This window comes from Falco cherrug, chromosome 5 (assembly GCF_023634085.1).
Source record: "Falco cherrug isolate bFalChe1 chromosome 5, bFalChe1.pri, whole genome shotgun sequence".
In the NCBI taxonomy this organism is placed as follows: Eukaryota; Metazoa; Chordata; class Aves; order Falconiformes; family Falconidae; genus Falco; species Falco cherrug.
The window spans coordinates 90,255,617-90,270,064 of record NC_073701.1 but is presented as its reverse complement, the minus strand read 5'-3'; the positions used below and the strand labels follow the sequence as shown (position 1 = coordinate 90,270,064).

General features: G+C 38.1%; 1 long non-coding RNA gene across 1 annotated transcript; it reads right to left on the bottom strand.

The window, feature by feature from the left end:
- Window positions 1-6,471: 6,471 nt before the first annotated feature.
- LOC114017862 (uncharacterized) lies at window positions 6,472-13,983 on the bottom strand. The gene is made up of 3 exons (XR_003563150.2): window positions 13,683-13,983; window positions 12,536-12,590; window positions 6,472-6,783 (listed from the first exon to the last, which is right to left on the bottom strand). It is a non-coding gene; the product is annotated as an uncharacterized LOC114017862 (long non-coding RNA).
- Window positions 13,984-14,448: the final 465 nt, after the last annotated feature.

The following is a 14,448-nucleotide window of genomic DNA, read 5'->3' as shown; positions in this document are numbered from 1 at the left end:
ACACCACTTTTATAGTTTTATCAGCTTCACTGCTCAGTGCAATAGCTTCTGTGTTTTAGAAAATAAATTTTAAAAATAACCCTCTTGTACCTTTACTTGTCTTTGTACGTCACCTGAGGAATTTCCAGGCTCCAAATCTCCATGGGCAACTGGCAAAAGGTACCTCCTTTGTATCAAAGTTGTTAGAGAAACTGCATTTCAAGTTCTTGCCACAGTACAAGTATTCAAAAACCCCAACAGGTTTCAAACATAGTGATAGTTGAGTTATAAGACTCTTAAGCTGATATCTCAGTACCATCAAGAGACAGCAGCTAATGTAGAAACCTTTTGTTAACCACCAAATTAAAATATCCTGGGTTTTAACAGTTTTTCAATGGTGAAGCTATTATCAGGCCCAAGTAAATCTTGTATTCACCCAGCTGGGATTGAATCTACAGAGACATCCTCTACAGCATCAGTATTTGGCTGTGTAACTTACAATTTATTCTTCCTCAGTCCACCAATAGTACAGCACATGCTGCTTATTTGTCTACTTCTACAAATGATCTTCCATAGCACCTTACATAAATACTAGAGAATCTCTGATTCCTTTCTTATCTATTTTTTATTGAAGATGTAAAGAATAGCTAGTGAAATGGCAGTTCTGTGAAATTAGAATCATGTTCATCATTATCATAGTCTCAGAGTCAAAGATGCTGTTGCCTTAAGGAAGGAGGTGTTAACACACCAAGACCTATGGCTACTTTTAACCCCATGTAGAAGACTTCTTTTTTTGGTTTAGGAATCCAGAAGCATTAGCTGGCAGGGAGCATTCAGTCCAATGTGTTTCTGGGGTATCTCTGAAGTATTATCTTACGATTCATTCTCCTTTTCATGTGTTCTAGCTCACTGTATGGGAACTGCTTTTCACTTATGTATAGTCTATCCAAACCACACCTACTACCCAGTGCTGCTGTGACATGGTTATTAATGAATCAATAAGCATTCAATCAATCCAACTAAAACCAAAAAGGTATAATTTCATTAAGAGCAGGTGCACAGAATCCTCTCATGGCAGTTTTCCATGGCAGAAATCCATGGGTAGATGCATTTTCTATGCAAAATCTCTGACTCATAGAGAAGCATGGTAATCAGAAGTGCTGAGTCACTTTAGTTTGGTGAAGAAGCTACTTTCATGCTGATGCAATAGCTAAAGTGCACAAGCACATCAAATTTCAAGTTTATTTCTACAAATTAATTTGGAAGGCATAATGCATTTTCCTCTTTAGCACATAATCTTTTGTTTTCCTTGGAGTTACCAATATTTGAAAGCTGACAGTAGAAGCAGAAAATCAGCTTGCAAACTAAATACCTTGTTTAGAGCAGGCTACTAGTGAATGATCAAACCCTACATAAGTTTTTGTAGTCTGGAATAGTTCAGGAGTAAATACTGTTGATTGTTTTAGGGCACTGCCTAGCACCAATGCACAAAAAGTCATGAACAATGCAGTCCCTAAGATGCAAGCTCATTTGCTATTATTTGTTGCGAGGAAATGGTTGACTTGGAATTCTGGTGACCTTTATAGCACCTGAGCGAAGCTCCCTCAGACAGCCAGGTTCTTCCATCATGCTTAAAAATCCAGCTCATTTCTAAGTAGCCAAAAGCTTTCATCAAATCAATGAATATCCAACAGATAATAAGATTTTTCTCTTGGATGCAAAATGATGCAACTTTAAGAATAGTTTCATGGCTTGTTGGAACATGTTTCAATTACAGAAGCTTTCTTTATTACAATATTCTAGGACATTCAACATGAATAGTTTTTAATCACTGTATTTAATTTCTTTGGCTGTAGTGCAGTTGACCTCCCTACATGGCTGGGCATTAGTCTGAACTGCAGCAGCGCAGTTGTCATGAGAAGTTGTAGGCAGTCTGCCTTTGGCACCCGTAATTATTTTGAACAAATGTAGAAAGTGCTGGGCTATCAACTTTGCAATCTACAATCAGCTTTTCCACCCCTTACAGGCATTATGCCCGGTTAAACCCTATAATGCCCTGAGCCATGCTTAGAATAAACACATACTAGAAACACCAAACTGGTGAAAAATAAATAATCAGGAAGGAAAGCAATTTTACTGAGACTTTATGAACACTTTTAATTAATATCTATTATTTATTTATTAATCAATATGTAATATGTACTGTTTAAAGGGATTAAAATCTGCCTCTTAGGTAAAAATACAATTTTCAGTTACAGATTTGTATTCAGCCTGCTTCTGTAGGGCCACAAGAATAAAAACAGGAATGTAAGAGATGATATTTCTAAAAAATCTAATGTAAAAAATAATCATTCAGTGCCTTGATATTAAAAAATGTAGCAAAGAAGAACAGAAGCATTGCACATCACTCAGTGCAGATGACTTTTATATTGAAGTCTTGGGAAGAAATTAATCATTGCTATAAGTGGGCAGAACACAGCTGGGAGTGGCTGAGTTGTGTTTGCAGCCAAGGCAAGCTGAACAGCACTCTGTGAAGCAGCTCAGCTGGATTCCTGAGCAGCAAGAGGCTTGCTAACCATCAGCCTTTTACAACACTGCAGTAGTAAAAGCCCACGAAATGGCAGCAAGAATGTGTTTGGTCTCAGGCCCGGTGGGAATTTCCTCAGATTTCAAATAGCGGGGGCCATATGCCAAGATCCCTGTAGCACTGCTTAGCTCGAAAGTAAACAGCTGAATATATTTGGCACAGTCTTTACTACTGTCGCTCAAACAGCTTTCGTATGGGTTTGTATGGGCACAGCTATGATAGCACTGCAATTAGGAAGAATTCGTTTTTTAAGTCAATATTCTTTTGCTAAATCTCTGGAAAGCATGTATAGGGAAAACATGACTCAGCAAAAAGCCTCTTAAATTAGATAAACAAACATGCAGATTTTTTCACTTGTTTCTAGCAGAAATCCCCCTTCCAGTCATCCATCTATGTATAAGGGCAACATTTCTGAGTGTGGGATGGAGTAGGGTGTGCTCTTTAAACTTAATGAAGGACTGTGTTTCTCCTTTCCCATATTAAAATTTTTCAATGATAATCTTGACGCTATCAATATTGCAGTTACTGTAATAAACAGACTTTTCCTCCTAATACCCTAGTGTTACTATCAAACTTTGTGGGTTCCAAAAATGCTGATTCCCATTAGCAGTCCAGTGGTCATGCTGACATGAAAAAGGCCAGGTTCAAACATCATGCCAGAACTCTTTGGTCTTCAGCTGACTGACACCTGGACATGCTGCAAATGATAAATTGGATTGATCTTCAAGAATGAGATTACCAGAACGTTACAGCACTGAGCTGTACCAACACATCTACTCTAACAGCTGTTTTGCTGGCAGATACCAGGGAGACCTCTTATCATAATCTCATAACGAGGCATTAATACCAGCCTCAGAGGAAACTGCTTGCTCTTTCACGAAGAGGAATTATCAGTAACTGTAAAACTCCATTTACTGTACTGTACAGGATGGAAACATTGGTGACAAGGAAAACATTCCCTGGATCCTCTTCTGCAAGTGGGAAGACACTCCTGAACTATGTGCTTCCTTCAATAGGAGAAGTTGTATGTTGAAAGTCCAATACTTGATAACAGAAAACTGATGCCAAGACAGTGGGCTTTGATGATACTTTTGTATGAGGGATAGTAAGAGGAATTTTTATTTTTGCCTGATTAGTTGAGAAAAAGCATTGATCCTGCATGAAATTATAGTGAAAGCCACTTACAGAGCGATGCTACAGTGAGTTCATTTTATTGCATAATAGAGGACAAATGAAGCAGATTAATTGTAACAGAAAAAGACCAAGTCATGAAGCGCTGTCCTCTCTCAAAAGTACACAAGGCTGTTCTTTCTTGTGGCGTCTATAAAAGTTCTCAGCATATTTCAGAGAAAAAAAAATGTCTTTGTTCAATGTTACGGCCCTTAGAATCCATAATATCTGTATCTGGACTGGTATAAAAATCAGTGTTTCTCAGAGCGAGGTGAAACTTCACTACCTAGGTTCAGTTTCTCCCAGGCATTGTATAGGCATACCTTGAGGCCTACCTGGCAGGGAAAAATCTATAGCAGTGCAGGTTAGATGAGCAGGTGGCATCAGAAATAAGGCTGCATGGAATAATAAATATTCAGAGAACCACAGATGCTATTGCTGGCTGATTTCTCCAGGACTCCTAGGTCTACAAAAGATCTCTCAGATATTGATTCTTTTTTCCTTGATATCAAAGAGATGAACAATCCCACTGAAGTTTGCAGGAGCTGACGGATGCTACGAAAGGCTTTTCATAACAGCACTGACAAAGTTGCTTGCCTGTTTCTTCTGCCAGAGGAAAAGATCATAGGGCTTCACCACAGAAAGAAACAAAACAGTGAATAAACACTGAGCAATTCTTTTAAGGTGAAATACATATTCAGGCTGCACTTGCCTTCCAGATGTAGAGAATCCCAATGTTTCTGTATGAAAAACAGGTTCTGCATTGTTTAGGTTTGCATAAAATAAGATGAAGCAATGGTTTTGTCAATAATTCTGAAGCTCTTACAATCCCAATGTTATAATCAGTGTTTCAATAGTGATATGTAACAGTTAAATTGAGCTAGAATGGACATGAATACTTCAAGATTTTCAGCACCACAGAACACAAGGAAGAACCAGGGAGCATTTTTGGCAAATTAGACACGAACAAGTATGATAGAAGTGATTTGACACTGTAAAGCTTGCCCTCTGTCCAGGTAAATATCTGTTTACTATGATAACACCAATGAGCAATTTCTCCCTATTAAAACAATTCAAATTCATTTAAAGCTGCACTGAGCTTTTATCAACCACAGTATAAACAATTAATATAAAAAGCAATATGTACATCTATATAAAATGAGAATATGCTGAGTTCTCCCTTTTTCCTCTTTCATATTTCTTAAGGTTATTGGAGTCATTACTTCCCGCTACAACGAAAAAAAGAAGAGAAAAAAAAACCTTCACAAAATAATTCCATGTCTTTGGGCATCTAAATCCTCAAATTGAGTTACTTAGGACCTGAGCCAACAGGAGGGTTAAATGAAGCTGTAATATCTAACGAGGTAGTGTTTTCCCCTCAGATGACTGACTATTCATGCGGAGCTACAGGACTTCCATGCAGCCTTTCTGCTAAAGCCAACACTGATTTCATGAAGAAGATACAGAAACCAAAAGTTTTTCAGTCCATTTCACTCACCAGTTGCATAATCCTTGATCATTGTATACCAGTGATATTACACAAAGTGATGTTGGTTTAGCACCCTGAACAACTCTAATCTCTTTTGAGACTTGTTTCTTGGCAGAGAACTGAGCTTGTTTCAATAGAGAGCCCTCTGGCTCTAGCTGTCCTGCCTTTCACAACACGTTGACCCAGAGGCATGCAGCTGCCCTAGTTTGTCTCAGCTGGAGATCCTGAGGTGGACGTGGTTGACAGCAGCTGGCACTGCAGCCTGGCAGGGAAGCTGGCTATAGGGGCAGGTGGCTGGACTGCAGCACAGCACCCTCTCCCAGTCAAGCTCCTGTGGGCCTGCCAGACCTTGCACCCCACGCAATGCAGTGCTCCTGCGGCTGTGCGGGCATAGGGACTAAAGGCCAGACTCATCCGGCGCCAGCAGCAGGAAAAAGGCTGAAACCTTTTCCTCCCTTCCCCACTGAATGTTGGAAAGTGAAGTACTTCCTTCACAAAGACAGTATACTGTTGAAATGGCTGAAAGGCTGAAGCCTAACGTGGGCAGAAGGTACAATTTTTCTTGTTATCTGAGGTTGGCAGGCACATATTTGCAGATGAATCAACACAATTTCCTAGGCAGAGAGACAAATCAATTCCCTAGAGCTTCATACCATGGGAAATGCTTTGGAGAGTGTTCCAAGTGGTCCTTTTTCAAATAACAATGTGGTTTTGAGCCAGCAGCTCCTTATCAAAGTATTGATCCTTTTCTGGCATTACAATATCTCGTTGAGATGATGACATGATGTTTCCAGTGGAGCCAAGGGCACCTCAGCCCCTCTCCAGACACACTTGAGCACACTGAAAAGAGCAATGAGATGCAGAGTACTGATGAATAGTCCTTTGCTTCCAAGAAAGGAGAACCTGAATGCAAACAAGGACTTGTTAATATAAATGCTTCTTTCACATTTTGAGATGCATGAAAACAAAAGCACATAAGCTTCAACATGGCTTATAAAACACAACAGATTTCCTAAGATAAGTTAGATACCGAAAGGTTACTGAACAACAAGGGTGCTATGAAAAACATCACGGCCAAACACAAAGCCTACCATAGGCAGTTTAATCCTAGATCTATAATTTCTAAGCACTAGATGAAAACTGACTGCTATTTCTCTTCCATAATAATTTTCTCATTAATTTTACTTGGTTTGAGCATACTGCCAACTATTAGCACTGAAATAAAATGGACATTTTCTTCTGTTGTGCAGTGTGTAACAGACAGAAAATTGGAATACTATAAAAAACTGATATAGCTGCTGCTGTTGTGATTTATTCCTTCACTGCACTTCTATGTTCACACTTCAACTGGCTAATTATTTAACGAGCTATGAAGAAATTGCTTGTGTTACTTTTTCCTAAGGAAAAGGCCTCGATACAGACCCCCTCTCATGAGCCATGTTACAGAAGGAGGCAGCTCTCCTGACTTCTCAGTGAAGACAGACAGAGCACATTTCCAGACAGTAGTTAGGATCTCAGCTGGACTAAAGACCGTGCAGACGTGGCCCCCTTTTTTCACCTGCACAAACACAGGAAAGTTCATTTTTAGACACAGCAATGTAAATAAATTTGTTCCATTAAAATTCCTCTTGTGACAAAGAAGAAAAGCCCACTACTCTTGGTGATGTAGGAACAATATCACATTACAGTTTTATTTCTTTATAATATTAAGCGTCTGTATCTAATGTGCATTCATATATATATATACATATGCCATGTCTAAAACAGTTTAATGTAACTCTTTCTCTGTCATAGAGATTTTAACACAAGCCAAAAAAGAGATGAGTAATAAGAAGAAATTCAAAAGGGAATAGCTTTGAGAGTAATTCATAGGTTGCACAGCCCAAGGGACTGTTGTGATCATCTCGTCTGATTTTTCTGCACAAAGATTTTTCACACAGTAAAAACCTCAATCAAGCCCAATGAATTGTAGCTGAAGTACAGAACATTTTTCAGCAAGACATCCTACCTTAATTTAAAGAAATCAACTTTGGAGAAGCTCCTACATCCCCTACCCAACGAGGCAATTGCTTATCTTCACTCTTTAGAAAGTATTTTCCCTTATCTTCTTCTAGTATTAATTTCCAACCATTAAATCATATTATGACTCTGCTACGTTTTAGTAGATTGCCACTATCATTAGTTACAACTCTTAATTTTTGCCACCTACAAATACACAGCACTTGAATTTTCAGAGCACTGGTAAGAATGTTGGCTAGCATTATCTGAGAACTGGTACAAACAGAAGGGTGCCACATATGACCTAATATAAATCATAGACAACAAAGATGGTATGGGATCAGCTTGGTATTAGTAATATTAATAATTACAGTACTATTAATGTGGGAACAAGAATACAATATGATGTGAACTATAAATTTGAAGTTTTTGTCATGCAGTACTTATAAAACCTTATTTATCAGTATCAAAGAAATTCTCCACTTTTTTTTTTAAGGCTGTGTAAAAAAACAGAGGAAGATTTGTCTGGTAGAAACCTATCTGTTCTTCCTTCGGTACATTAGTTACTCCAGTATAAGATACTATCTCTTTGAGCAAATCTTTTCTCTCACAAAACAAAGCTAAAAAGGAGAAAACACAGAAGTTTTCAAGCTTCATTAGTATTTCAATATTGTTCCTGTTCTGCAGCCCATGGCTGATTTTCAGAGTTAGAGAGATTTTTGAAAAATGATGCATAACGTATTTATTTCCTCTGGCTACTTGTGAAATCTTATTTTAATGACCATGCATACTAGAATTATTACCAATATACTTCAGGATTTCAGTAGAAGAGATTAATCCTTTGAGCTCTTTCTATTTAAAATGGCTTTAACTTCTGAGGAGCTGCCTGTGATTGCCTTATCATTTTCTCTTCAAATCTCAGGGACTCTCTGGTGGTTTTACGTCAGTATTCTTAGTTCATTTCTTGCTCTAAGATTGCCAGTCCTGAAACAACTGTCAAGACCATTCAAGTGAAATTGCAAATTTTCATTTCAAGGTTTAGAAGGTAAGCTGTTCTTTCTTTTATTACTTTACAACATGATGCTATATGCTGTGTTATACAAGAAAGTGATAAGAATAGCAAAATACTTCGTTGTCACTTTTTAGTCTGAGTTTTCTTTTTTCCCTTAGCTGAAAACTTGCACTATTTCTATCCCTTTCTCAAAAGTTACAAGGTCTAAAAAGAACAAAACTATGCAGGTTTTTATTTTTTTCCAATTCCACCAAGATTCTTAAATTTGGGAAAACATTTATCTTCAGCTAATGAGTACTTAGTAAATCCAATTCACTAGGAGTATATCTCTTGGATAAGGAGCAGCAATGCTTTAAAGCAAATGTATAAAATACTTTATCATCCTTATCATATCTTTTCACCCAAGTATCTGTGGAGTTATTCTCATTTTCTTTGCAATATAATTTTGCTGATTTCTCTTTCACCAAGCTCTCAGCCCCTCTGTTGCTAAACTGTAAGCCTTCTCAATGCTGTCACTAGTAAATGGGTGGCTCAGCCAACAGCATTACCACAGAAGCACTCAGTAACTCTTTTCTACTGAAGGTCATGCTGGAAGGATCCTCCAACTACAATATCTTCATTATACTCCTCACTCATGTTTACATTTGCTCTCATTCAGATGACCACACACAAACCACAAAACCAGCAATAAAGATTCAACTAATAAAAAACAGTTAATGAGACCTGATACAGACATACCTCTAAAGTAGCAAATTCCATTCCTCTTTAAGAAAATGTGAGCTGGTACAACTCACTTTATTTGAATAACTATAATGTATTATACTGCAGATATTTTTGAAAATGCTATCTATGCAACACACTGCAATGCCAACTGTGAGTTTATATTCTATCCTGTATTTTTCATTCACCTTACAGTACCTGAACTCACTCTACCACTAATCCTTTTCTACAGAAATTTTATTAATAGGATTTCAATACTGAAAATACGTGGAACAGTAAAAAAGAAGGGAAGAAGGCTGGTTTTGGTTTAAGTGTACATTTCAACTGCTATGCAGAGAAAATCAGAAATAGATTAAAACGTGAACAGTGAAACTTAATTGCCTTCTAATATACATTTGGATCAAAGAGAAATTAATTGAGAGAGAAATGAGGTTGAATAGCATGGTAAAGGCTTTGCTATCCTCAAGAAACACCTACAAAACTTAATCCCTTGTACACACACAACTGACATGAAAAAGGCTCTAACGGTAGCTTTGAGGCATGAAAAGAGAAGTCAGTGGTAGACTCAAATTAGATATAGAGATCCAAGGGTAAACCACAAAAGGAATTTCAATAAGTGCTCGTGACAGAGCCTGATGGTCAAAGACAAGACTAGAACAAAAAACCCAAACAAACCCAAAACCCAATCAAACCCTGTAGCAGTCAGTCATAAATATTGTCAGAGAAGAAATGTATGTTCTCAGGATAAACTGTAGATGCCTATTAACACACAACTTGATGTGTTATAACACCTGAAAATATCTGCTGAAGATAATTAATCAAAATTCCTGTGTAGTATAGTGTCTCCTTCTTATGTACACAGGACATAAAGACTCACTTCTAAATAGCTTTTTTTGACCATAAAATGGAAGGAGTCAAGCACGTGACTGACGCTAGTGGCATGCCACATGCAACGTCTCTGTGCTGAATACACCTTCTGAGAGCAATGGATCAAACAGGAGAGGAAACACAGACTGGCCAGGGAATGAACTGAAGGGAACATGTCTTTTACAGACTTCTACAGGTCTGGAGGTTTCCAACACTGAAGGCAGGTCAGCATCAGCAGTCACAGCAGCAGTGGATAACCAAAACGTAAATAATGCTGAGAAATACTTCTCTCCATGCCTGGTGCATTTCCAGAGATTTAAGATGAAACTGTCCACTAGAACCAAAATTATAAAAACTGAGAAGTTGAACTAAAGTACCTAAATCTGCTGTTGAATTCCATCTTGGAGTTAAGAGACACTTTGTTTCAGGTACTTTATCAAAAAATAATTCAATAATACAAACTTTTAAAAGAAAAGAAGTGAGGCCACTCAGCAAGATCAGTATGGCTGTTCCAAAAGGAAACCTAAGGGACCTGAGAGCCCTACTCACTCTCATATTACAAGCCCAATCTGCTTTTGTTCTTCAGTTAATTACAGGTGATACTTAAAAAAAAAAAAAAGACGACAATTCGTAGATTCAAAATAAAAGCTCCAGATACCCACCTTTTACATGCTGCCCTATTTCATGTCCAGTTTTTAGACTAAAGCAATAGTAAACAGTTTTGCTATTTGTTATGACTTTGGGGGAAAAAAAATAATTGGTTCTGTGTCTGTTTCAAGGAATTGCCTACTCCTACTGACTTTAGAGAAATGGTATTGCCTACTTTCTCATCAAGCCACAGTACTAAGCAGGTGTTCTGGCACCTCTAAAGTTCTCCCAATAACTCAAATTCTTTTAGTTTCAGGAAAAATCAACTAGTGCTCCAATGATTTTGCTTTTCACCTTGTTCTGATAGCAAGTTAAATGTGAAGTTTAGAAACTGATGTGTATTGTTTAATTTAAGGAAAAGAAACTTCTATCAGCAATGAACAGAAAAGAACTGTCATGGCTCACAGCCAAATACGCATTGATTTATTTCTCTGTCTTTGGAGTTCTGTCATGCTGCAGTGCTATGTTTAAACCTTCACTGTACGTACTGGAGGCACAATAAGGTGGAATTTCAAGTATGTTGGAAAGAGGACCTGTTACTTTTGCCAGCCTCCCTGTCTTCTACCCAAGGCTTCCATTTACAAAGCAATCTTCCTCCTCTGAGTCATTTAAGCCTCAACTGCATATTGCAGAAAATTATAGAAAAGAGCAGTTTCATCCACTGGATTGCCAGTGAGCAAGCACTCCTTGGACACAGCATGCTGTTCCAGGCTATGCCCAACAGACGGTGTCAGATTATCAGTTTATGCTGTGACACAGACAAAAATAATACTAAAACCTGCACATAAAAATGCATGAAATGTTAACATCAGCACTGTTACTAATATTTTAGTGAATGAGCTTTTGAGAACTACCCAGATCGATCACTCTTCTAGAAGGAGAAACAAGAGACAAAGACATTTACCCAGAAACAGCACATACTTGTTTATTCGGTTTCACACCCTTCTTTCACTCTTAGTGAACACAGAGTGTGAGTGTGCACGATTCCTTACATGTGCACTACCAGAATAAGCGTATTTTGGCAAGCCCACTCTTGTTCTCAAAATCTTGTTCAATTCATGTGCAATAGGGAAGGCCACTTACAGAGAAGAAGTTACAAAATGCTATGATGACTGCTTGTCTGCAATGATGACTCCTCCAAGCCATTACTCTCTCATGTCGATTCTTTACCCCTTCTTTCTTCTCCAGTTTTCTGGAGGAAAAATATACTGCACTGAAAGAGCTGTTGTGACTATGTGATTTGCTGGACCATGTCTAACCTCTGTCAGTCTAGCTGTTGGCTGTCCTTCTTTAACATGCCTTTGCTCCTTCTTCCATGGTTCTACATGTCTACTTCTCCCATTTATCTTACCTTGCCTCGTATTTTTGTCACCAAGTACTGCACCCTCTAGGATTATTGTCTTCCATAGTATAAGTGGTGCTCTCTGTTTCTGCTACCCTTTCCTTATTGTGCAGAACCCTGGTTTTGGGTTAGTTTGGTTGGCAACTTCACTCCCTTTGCTCAATTTTGTTTTAAAGAACTGCTTCTTCCATGATATTTACAAGAAAGCAGATGGATACAACAGCTTGGTAGAAAGGCCTGTGCATGGAGCAAACAGAAACAATGACCAGCCACCATAGAAAGCCCTGTGTACTACATTCAGAAGCACTTCCACTGGTTTGTTAAAGTCATAAAAACATGTGCAGAAACTAATCCTTCAGCATGGAAGTGGCTCATTTGAATTCAATTTATAGTCTTTTTCCTCATTGATTAAAGCAAACAAAAAAATGCATATAAGCATAGTCTTGTTAGCTTGCAGAATAAGTCAGTTTAAACCACACCTTGCAGATGCATCTACATTACAGCGTGTTGCTGACACAGCAATGTAAGGATAAGCATGAAAAAACATGCTCCCTAGCTTACAGAACTTTATCACAGCAAATCTCCCTGGTGTGAGTGTAGCTAAGTTACCAGAGGAGTGCTGTTGTCAGCTTAATTATGTTTAGCATCAATCTATACTTTGCCATGCATCATCAGAAAAGCTTCTTTTCCCAAAATACACTGCACCTCCACAGAAAAGCTTACCTGTGTCACCATACCAGCACAGCTATATTAGCAGAGGCTCTCTACAACAGACAAGCTGAAAAACAAATTGGTATAACTGAATGTCTACTGAAACACCTGCATATATATATATAGCTCACCAGCTATCACTGTGTCTACTTTGTTCAAAACGTTGCTAGTGCAAGCTACAACACTTGTAATTCTGATCAGCCAAGAACACATCTACATTTCTACAATTTGGAACATATAAAAATGTCTTAGGCATTCTCAATAACATCTACCGTCTATATGCAGAGACTCAATTTTGAAAAATGTCCAAGAAAAATAAAAGCAAAGAGAAAAAGAGAGCAAGGGAGAGAAAGAGGGGGGAAGAGAAAGAGAGAAAAGGGGGGAAAAGCAGGGAAAAAGAGGGAAAAAGAGAAAAAAAAAAAAAAGAGAGAGAGAGAAAAAAAGAAGTCCACAGCCCACAGACTGCTGTGTTAGCCCAATACATTACTTTCACATGCTGGGAACAGACCTCTTCATAACTATAAATTCTTGCATAAAACTTTGCATGAAACAAAAAAATACTGCAGTAGGCCTTTTAATATTTCTTGTTACTCTGAAATAACAAAAATTCCCATGCAAGTAGTAACTAAAATATTACTGCAAGTTCATACTGCAATCCCAGTAGGGCTTAGCTTAGTTAATATTGCTGCACGGACTTCGAAATAACTAGTTTGGATGCTTGAAGCAGTGCAACTACAGCTAAGAACAACTCAACATTAACCAATTTCCCAAGTGCTTATTTAGATTCTTGGGAGTGTTTGAAGACTATGCTAATCAGCTGCAGTAGGCAAGTCCCAGTGCTGACTGCAGTGTTGTTAAAGTCTTTGAATGACAGCACTTGAACACTGGCAGATCTCATTCTCAAACACAATAAAGAGCTTGACACGGAATCTGTATATGCACTCAGCTGCTCATGTTACATTTCTGTGGCCTAAGAAGTTCAGCAGGAACACTGCTAAAATACATGTTCAGACCACCTTCACCTTCCAAGTACTGTATAGTTGTGAATTTACCTTCTTATGACACTCTGTTCATACTGTTTTAGAAGTCCTTTTCAAGGACACACTCTCGTGGTCAAATCATCTTAAGTGACGGGCATAAAAAAATGTACCTAAATTACCTGATGGTGGCTTGAAAAGTTCCTCCTTCCAAATGTCTTGCATCTCCAGAACTTGACAACACAGGTCTGCATCAGGGATAAAATAAAGCGCTGAATAAGGAAGAAATATGAAAGTGAATGGAAAGGGAATGAAAATAGTGTCCTTGCCTTCTTGAAAGTCAGCTACAGAGAGGACGGAGACCAGCTCCGGACAGCTTCAGTCCAAGGGTCTAAACTGGCAGCAGCCTTCCACAGTAGCAGACAGAAATTTTGTGACTGTGTACTTCCAGTTCTTCTTGACAGAATTGTAGGCCCATTTGCAGGCCAGACCTATTCACTGGAACAAATCAATGCAACAGTTATTTGTTTCCAGTATAAAATTTGGCATCAAACTAGAAACCTAAGCACAATGTAACATATACTGAATATAATGAAAACTAAATAATACAATCAACTTTGTACTGACTTTATTATGCAACTCAGTAAAACTTCCACTTCTGAAAGGAACCAGCAGTTCCACACGGCTGCACCAGACTGACACAAAAGCTAAATGTCCTTACTTCAGAATTCAGGTCAACTGTTAGAAGGATGACAGATGGCTCAGGCTATCTAGGCTGAATCTAATTACATTTCCCTTCGACAAATATCAACAATGAACAAATAAAAAGAACATAAATACATTTTCAACATCTATATTAATGCTAATGAAAGAATGTATCTTTACGGATTTATCACTTTTTGACTGTCACAACTGAAAGGACCTCATTTTTTGTATTCTAACTGCAAC